Raw genomic sequence first — 9,527 nt, 5'->3', positions numbered from 1 at the left:
TCAAAAATTAATGTCACTTAAACGACACGTATTTTTTATTTATTCTTTTGTTTTCAAAATTGTTAGATAATCATGTTATTCATGTAAATTAAATTTCATTAATCCTAGGTCATTCTCACCTGAAATAAACACGATGTGTCAATCAGTACGAAAGCTCATGTATTTGGGGCGGTGATAAAAATAAACCAATCAGAGAGAGTACTGAAACAAAATTCCCTTAACCACGTGATCTATATTAGGATAGGCCATCTGTCAATCAAATTAAGCCCCTTTGAAAAGCTATTGAGTGCAGTTTCTCACAGTTTACGCAATAAGACTTCTAACAAACGATGCTAAACATTTATTTATTTTCTGTTTAATAAACGAATTTCAAAACTAAAAACTATATTTTCTTAATATGATATATCAGCTTATATGGTGCATGTATATTAAACACTTCAATAGAATCCAGAATGTCTTTTGTCTTGCGTTTCGTGAAGCCTATTGTATGTGTGTAGCAATTTTCCTTATTTATTAAAGCCGAGAAAAGAGGCGTATGTTTTACCGTCTTTTGTTGTAATTTTTACAAAGGGTGCAACAGTTTTCATTTTGCTGAATTTTTTTCAACATGTAAATGTTTCTACTTTTTTTCTTTTAAAGATTTCATATCGACTAAGATTCAGTTTTTCATGAGACAATGTTAATGAATTCCTGAATTTCATTTTAAGACCATTTGATCTCTAACAATATGCCAGGGTATTTCTTCTGGGAACTCCTGGCATGATACTTTATTTTTATAGGCGATCTTTCATACGATTTAATATTTAGTACATACATTATAAATCGGCATACGTGTGCACATTACATCTGAATGAACAAAAACAATGGAATGAGATTTTTATTTGTATACAGTATCGTTTTTCATACACATTTCAGTTTTAAATCGATAATATTTCACATCGAGGTTGTCAGTCTAGCATAGAATAACAGTTCAACAATCAGAAGTGAGTTTAAAGATGTTGTTTTGTCGAAAATAAAATTTAAGAATATAAAAGCAATACATGCGTGACAACATTAATGAGAAATTCCTTTCGGATATATGAATAATAAACTTCTGATTGATTACTTAAGTTCAGCAAAGTTTCACTGACGTTAACGTGCAATTGTACTTACGATTTATGTGTTACTCAAGCATTGTAGATAAAACATGAAAAAGAAGGTTCGTGTTTGCAAGATATCATTTCAAGGCTTTTGAGCGATAAATCAAGTTTGAATTTTTCTTCTTCATTTTTTCATATTGCATAATTGTATTGTATCCATTTTGGTGGTAAAACGGTAAATCTAGTTAAACCGTGTATTTTACACCACATTTCTTGTACTTGTGTTTATTTCATGCACGTAAACTTTATCGTTCATTACCTAATGTAAATTGTATTATTATTGAACTTTAATAAAATGGAAAGAAAGCAAAAATTAACTTGAAAAGTCCTAATTCAAGATTTTTCCGTTTTATCTCATCTTATATAGGAACATTGCCTTTATAAATGCACACATCTGCTGAATTTAAATACAATGCAGCAACATTATAAGATGATTAAATCTTTTAAAAGAAAGGAGATTCGTTTTTGCATTGATATAGAAAAAAATAGCGAGTTATGTCTGTTGCTTGACGTTGAACACTATCATGAGTTTGGCATTTTAGTAGTCAGGTGGTCATTATTGTGACGATATCAAAGATTTAGTAATAAGGATATATCAACATAGTAAGACAAACTTTATAAAAAAAATATTGATCTTTTGAATTTCCCTCAATATGACTTTGACCTTCCAACTTAAATGACTAGAATTCTAGTAATATTGGATACGAAATTCAGTCGTTTGTTTATTGTAGCTATTTGGTCAATATCAAAAGAAAAAATATGGAATTCAGGCACTATGTAGATTTTCTAGAGTCTTCTATTGACATCAATATTCTTTTTCTTACTGTTTTAATTCGAACATATAACGTTTAAAAGACGGTAAGAATTGAATAGCCTCGTGTACAATGAAATATCTGAAAATTTAGCTTAGTGTACTGTTGGTTTTGAATAAGGAATAAGATGTAAGGAGAAATTTATGTATTTAAGACATTTATAAGATATATCTCTCTGACACATAGATAATTCAACGCTAAGTTTGAGTTATAAGAAAAGACAAGGTCAACACTAAATATCGCTCAAGATGGAATTCAAGCTTGATGGCTTTTAGTTGTAACATGAGATTTATTTACGTTCTTGCTACACATATGACCGGTGTAAAAGTGGGTTTCAAATGGCAAAAGCTTTTGAAAAAAGGATAACAAAAATTAAATGGCACATTTATATTAGTCCTGGCACCTGAAATATAATAATGATTTATGAAAAAAGTAAGAACGGTTAAAGAAAATTAAAATGTACACGATTTCGCGCAATGACTTTGTAGTTGCTAGAAACGTAAAACCAGGTAGCTTTAAACACATTTACCATGATACCGCTTGAAGATAAATGAATATAAATTAAAATTAAATTTCTTAAACAATTAAGCAACAAAGAAACAACTTTTCAGGTAAACACCATATCCGGATATCCCTGAATTCACACAATTGGGCACTTATAAACACGAAAACGTCTTCAATTATCACGATTGCCCTTTCATAAAAATCTATAATATAATCTGTAATATAAATATTTCCGCCAAATAGAATACTATCGGTTTAAAACAAAAATAGAGGGCACAAAAATATCATTTTGAAAACATATCGCATATAAATTGCAGTAATGTTGATTTATTCAAAACAAAGTTATATGATTGTTAGATGTAAGAAGCTAAAAGCAACGGCATACGAGGGTATCCCAAAAATCCGTAACAAATCTTACCGACGAGTTATTTTGAAAGCCAGTATATAATAATTTTTAAAGTAAATTGTTTAAAATGTTTCAATTGTATAAGTTTGTTACGTCAAAATATCTAACCGTAGCTGTGTAATTTACCCTTTGAATACACTTGGCGAACCAACGTATGTATTTGGCGACACAAGCTATTACGAGAATCATTATTCACAGCAATGTTTCGCATCTAGATGACTATATGGAATGAGATGCATCGTGGACAATGACATATCTAAACATTTAGCTTATTGCACCATTGATTTTGCATAAGAAAGTATTTGTAAGGAGGAATTAATAAATTTGTAAGAAATCTTCCTCAGACACATTGAAACTTATGAACATTTTTTGATTCAAACGTAAAGTCGGGGTCTTAGCTATATGTGCCCGGTGATGGGATTAAAGTCTGTTTGGCCTTTTGTATTGTGGAAATCGAGAGTAACAAATCAACTGGTTATGTTCACGCTAAATATTTGAAAGTGTAAAAAATAAGTTAAATAGAGACATAAACGTATTGAGGAGATTAATGAGTTCACTCATACTGACAATGCTGTCTTTAATTTTAACAAAAGAACGACGCTTCAGGCAAATGTCACTGACAATGCTATCTAAGGCTATTAACCTTACACTTGATTAAGTAAGCAAAACTCTAAATACGTAGTATGGAATAACTTGAGATTTTAAACAAAAATGCAGAATTGATTCAAAGATTGTATTTATTTGTGCTGAGCTTTATACAATATGCAATTATTATTTTGATCACAATGTTTAGTTGAAATGTATCATTTTAAAAAAGCAAGCTATAGTTCCAACAAGGTGAAGTGCTTGTGCTCGTTCCTACAATATAGTGTTATATAAATAATGACTATTGTACAGAAATAGATCAAATGCATTTTATACTAATGCTAATAAGCAATTACTGTTTTAACATCTGGTATCTTTGACAAATAAATCCATTTTTTATTACGGAAATGCAGTGCCATTTTTGAATTTAATCAGTAGACACATTTAATTATCTTTGCATTTTAAAAACATTATTATTTTATGGATCATTGTATTATAAGGATGCTTCTATAAAAACCTAAAATAAATAAAAGAATATTGTAGTTAAGACTATCGTTGAATGCCTAATAAACTTGAGTTTATTGTAAGGTTATCAGTAGGTTCACAACCAAGATTGTTAATTTTCATTGATTATTTAACAATCTTAATGTGATTCCTTAAGTAAACAATGAAGTCATTATTACATTTTTGAAATAATCATTATTTCCTGTTAGTGTATATTGCGATAAGGCATCAAAATTAGTGTTTGTGAATGTGAGTACAACTTATGTAAACTTGGTTATCTTCAGCTATTTTCATTAACTTTAGATGATTAAGATTTTATCATTGCAACTGAATTTGTCATTAACCGAGTAAATTTACTTGCCGAACATCATGTTTAAAACAAATGTGGTCTGCATGTTTCAAACACAAAGGTCATATCTAGCGGAAATTTTTTTTTAATATCAATTGCATATTTTTGTTTGGTATAAATGCTTGATCTTTGAATATCACATAACATTCTTAACATTGAAAAGGTAAACAGTCTGAAGTGCCATTCATCAATTCTATGAATGCCATATTTGTAGGTGTCATTATGATAAATGGCAATTTGCCAATTAATATAAATTCATGCATTGTTATTAAACTATGAACATCATTTGCAGTGAAAACAGCATAAACGAGAAATAAGTGTTTGATAAGATGACTTGAATAGTTTTTTCCGAACATCGGAATTATTGAGTGCCGATTGGTTACATAAGTTCAGAAAATCATCGCCGACGCTGGCGATTCGGTATGACCTTGTTACATACGATAGTATACTGTTATTAAAGCTGAGCACTTTTTCCGAGGAACTATGTATTTAGGCAAGCAAATTATATATGATCAAATTCGACGCTTACTAATTTTTATTTTAGTCTTTTGGCATGGCAACTATAATTACAAGTGCATTTGATTTTGCAATTGACATGTGCTTAGAAACTTAGATTTTTTTAATCTAATAATCTAAATAACCAGGTAGATCACAATTTGAGTGCAAATGATTTTTAAAAAGCTTAGCGATATTTTTACGAGCTTCGTTTGGAATTAAGCAATATTACCCAACGAAAAATACCCGTATAATGACAACAAACATATTAAAGTATTAAAGCTATGTTGCTTTTTAAGGGTGAACAAACTATAATAACTGTATTTAACATTATTTTAACAACTTATTATTAAAACTTAGTCTAGAAGTCCTATAATCATAACATTAGATAAGTATAACAAATTTACACTTATAAAAATGTTTAAAATGAAGTTTTCCTTTTTATTAATGTATGTTTTAGTGTGACCTTTTAGTCATGTTCATATGATATTGTAAAATAGTAGGTATATCAGCATTTGTTTTGTAACATGAAATACATTAATAAAATCTTGTCAAATAAATTGTTTTTAAGAAAAGGCATAATGCCAGACTACCAGGCATGTTAGTTCCACTGAAAATGTAGACAAAGTACATCTTTTCACAAAATATTTTGTAGTAACTTGGCAATCTATTTCTTATAGGTCGGCAGAATTTACATATTCTTGGCAATGAATCAACATAATTGCTAGGACATTGTCAATATTACCCATTTAACGTATTTAATTAAATAGTAAAATGTAATATTATTCCAATGTCATGTAATGCTAGAAATATTAAATGTCGCATAGAGTAAAAAGACTGAGCACAACCAATTTTAATAGGCTTTGGACAAATTTCGCAGAAGAATACAAATAGTGTGGAGTCACGTCGTAAGATCTAGTTTGTTTACTTCGATAATGTAGGAGGCTGTTATGTTGTAGACACGTTCGCATATCTGTTTTGTACGGAAGCCCATAAGTGCCATTTTGTCTTAGGAGTTATGTCTTATGACTAATGACTTATGTATTATGACTTTTGTCTTATGTATTATGACTTTACAAAAAAGCGGCAAAAAGACAAGTTTCATCAAGTACGCTCATCATGGCAGCCTTTGGAGGTAAATCTGATAGTGAAACAGCAGACGCTTTGGTAAGTGTTGAAATTTAAACAGTATGACAGTAGTGTATTTCTCCTTACTTGTATAATCATCTCCCTTACAAGGTTAGGGTTCGACTATGGATCATCTCAAATGAAAAAGTAGGTCACGGGCACAACAATTATGTTAACTGTTAAAGTTAAACTGTTAAAGTTTAAGTATCAAGATATTTGCAAAACAAAATGTGTGAAACTTTATTCTGTTTAAAGTATACATTATTATTTCAGGTAAATGCGAGTAGTAAACGTATTTAGGTACTAGGTTAGAAAATAGCAGGCTAAGACCAAGAAAACATTGGAAAAGATAAACTTATGGAGATTCATAGAGGTAAACATATTTGACATTTAGCCTCTACCTGTGACTCTTTTTACAAAGTAAAATACAATACATCGGTTTATAATTTATCTGGCAATTACAAAGCCCGAGTTACTGAATGATGATATTTTATCGAATTATCATATCATCTTGCTAGTTGAACAATATATGTGAATTTATCACACACCCGTGCCGATTTTGCGACTCCGTCAATATGGTATTGCACGGCCGTGCATATATTTTGACGTGACGTCATTAGCGTTATACAAACATAGCGAAATGACGCGCTAAATGTTAGCGTTATACTTTAGGCGCGTCAATGAAAAAAGACTCTTATTTCACTTTAAATGGTCTTTCTGATAGCTAGAAAACAAGAACAATATTTTTTAAATTCAAAATATATAATTGTTAAATTCATATCACATTAAACACAATACGAAAGTCATTATACATAAGACATACTACAAAAGTCATTGTACATAAGACAAAATACAAAAGTCATTATACATAAGACATAATACAAAAGTCATTATACATAAGACATAATACAAAAGTCATTATACATAAGACATAATACAAAAGTCATTATACATAAGTCGTAGTTTACAATACAAAATATGTCACGAAAAAAAGATTTGTAATACATAATAAGGTAAATGCTAATATATATATTAATCAATGTTGGCTCTGTAAATTTGTCCAAGTGGAACTATTTTGTAGGAATATCAGGGTAGAGTTTGCAAATAAACCCTCTTATCAGCAAATAATAATATTACACTAATGTATAGCAAATTTTGATGTGAGTGACACGTCTTTTTTCCTCATCATTAAATAACGGATACGTTCTTGTTAGATTAAAAACACCGACAATTTAAACATCAAATTTCAAGATAAATACATTGTATAGATAAATGCATTGGTGTATATTCATTAAATTATCCTTTATACCTTTTTTGCAGAAACAGCTTGGTCCTGGGAGGCATTTCTCATGAAAATTACAGTTTGGACGACTATTAAATTCGCAAGAAATTTTGACAAGTGACAGCACGGGCGGAGAGCAAGAATAAACGAGATCAATAAAGAAGAAAAAAGTGTTCAAATAATTATAAGTAATGCAACTAGATTTTTTTTTCAGATGCTATGGAAGTGAATCTGTCAAAACATAAAAGTGACATTTTAAAATAAATTTGTAATGCCAAATAAAGATATATTTAATTTTCAAGCGTACTTAAAATGTATATGTGTGTTTTAACCAAATAAGTTGAATTTTTGTTTTATTATTATCGCGAAAACAGCCTAGATTTCGTAGTTTAGACCTACCGGCCATATTGTATACATTGCATAACATTTTTGTAATACAGCTGTGACGTCAATGTTGTTAAAGATTTTTGGACAATAGCTGCATTTACCATATCCATAACAGATAAATTGTTTTAATTGCAATTAAAAGATAAGATAATAACATCAATTTTGTTTCTTTTAATATTGAAATTATTGCATGTCTTGATTTTATAAAAGATATAATTAATTGCTCACACAGATGCATACTTTTATTTTTACATAATTCTTGAAAAAAAAAACTCAATATGAAAATACACTCGTAATACCCTCTTTACGGTTGAACAAGAATAAAGCGATAGTACACATAAGCAACTTCATCAATAACTTCCAGTAGTTCCCTGTATAGTTCTATCGCCCCTTGTACATCTATTGGAATGCGAAGATTGGTCTTTAGTAATATTGTTAACTCTCCTGCGTATGCCGTACATTTCGCAACAAGCATCATTATCATGCTGATCTACAATCTTTTCATAATTGTGTCCACCAAATTATTCCGGTAAAAAGTAAATCAAATCGGGTTTACCATTTGGTATCTCAGGAGGACTCTTGTTTATGTATGATAAGTAGGCCTCAATTCACCGCTATTCTGTTAGTCTCGGCCTGAATCAAGTGTATGAAACATAATTTCAATCATTCACATTACCACACTCGTGACTGTCTTTTTAATCTCTGATAAAAAAAAATCACATTTGAATTCATTTACGTCTTGTGGTTCCTCTCCAGGTCTCTATTCATTGAAACATTGTTTTTTTGTTGTTGTTTAATTTTCGGAAATAAAACTTCTATAGGATTCGACATATTATTTGTATCATTGTACCGGAAGAACGGTTGAAGTAAATGTCGACAGAGTTGATATTTTGTGTAGCAATGTCAAACGTCTCCAGTGCTTCAAGATAATACATGGCGATGATGTTTGATTTGGGTTTTACGTCACACCGACACAGTGTAGGTTATTTGGCTGTGTTCCAACTTTACTAGTGAAGGAAGACCTCGGGTGCCCTTCCGTGCATTTTTTCAGGCACGAACGGGCACCTGAATAGAACCACCGACGTCCCGTAAACTAGCTGGATAGCTTCCTCACATGAAAAAATCCAAAGTCCCTGTCGGGGGCTCGAACCCACAGCGGTGAGGGGCAAGTAGATTGAAGTCAACGACCTTAACCACTCGGCCACGAACGCCACTACATTGCGATGACTGCAAGGTTGTTGTTACTTTGTGACACTTCAAGTCTTAGAATCCTAATAGCACCCAAACTCCTCACAGCGGTTACGTCACGCTTTGCTACTTTAACCACTGCCACCACTGAAATCACGTGATGATAGTTGTATCATGTGACAAAAACATGGCGGCCAGTTTCAGAACGACAAGGATCCCATATCAAACTGGCAGATTTATAATTACATCCTTACCAGACAAAATAAGTTCAAGACACACAATTTGTTATCACTTTAAAACAAGTGCCGGATCAAATATTTTTGTGCAATCGTTCAAAAACTGATTATATTCTGTCATTGTTTACTATGCATACGGTGTCACAGTGAAAATATCTTTCGTTATGTTTACAAAATAATTTTTATACGTATAATTTTTTACTTTCTTGTACATTAAGCATAACTATTTAACGAAAGAAAACTAAAATGATATAACGTATTCTGTTTTAAAATTAAAAGTGAAAAAAATATATCCGGCTATATTCGACCGAATTTACTTGTGGTGGCAGTGGTTACTGTACAGATCAGGGGAAGTAACCGCTGCGAGGAGTTTGAATAGCACCGTGTATATGCAAAAGTCATTTGGTTTCAGTTTATTGTGACGTCTACGTGCTATACATTACTTGAACCCTTTATTATTGCGTCTTTTCATTCTGTGGACTTTCCAAGTAATAATTCAATCAGGTCCAATT

The 9,527-nt window shown here is 31.0% G+C and overlaps 1 long non-coding RNA gene across 1 annotated transcript; it reads left to right on the top strand.

Annotated features, from left to right (window-relative positions):
- The first annotated feature begins 5,775 nt into the window (after positions 1-5,775).
- On the top strand, positions 5,776-7,602 carry LOC132722760 (uncharacterized). The gene is made up of 3 exons (XR_009624657.1): positions 5,776-5,961; positions 6,196-6,295; positions 7,243-7,602. It is a non-coding gene; the product is annotated as an uncharacterized LOC132722760 (long non-coding RNA).
- The last annotated feature ends 1,925 nt before the right edge of the window (positions 7,603-9,527 follow it).

Source organism: Ruditapes philippinarum, unplaced genomic scaffold (genome assembly GCF_026571515.1).
Source record: "Ruditapes philippinarum isolate M1 unplaced genomic scaffold, ASM2657151v2 ctg1441_1_1_1_1, whole genome shotgun sequence".
Taxonomy (NCBI): domain Eukaryota; kingdom Metazoa; phylum Mollusca; class Bivalvia; order Venerida; family Veneridae; genus Ruditapes; species Ruditapes philippinarum.
The sequence above is the reverse complement of the archived record's forward strand: the minus strand, read 5'-3'. Positions and strand labels throughout refer to the sequence as shown.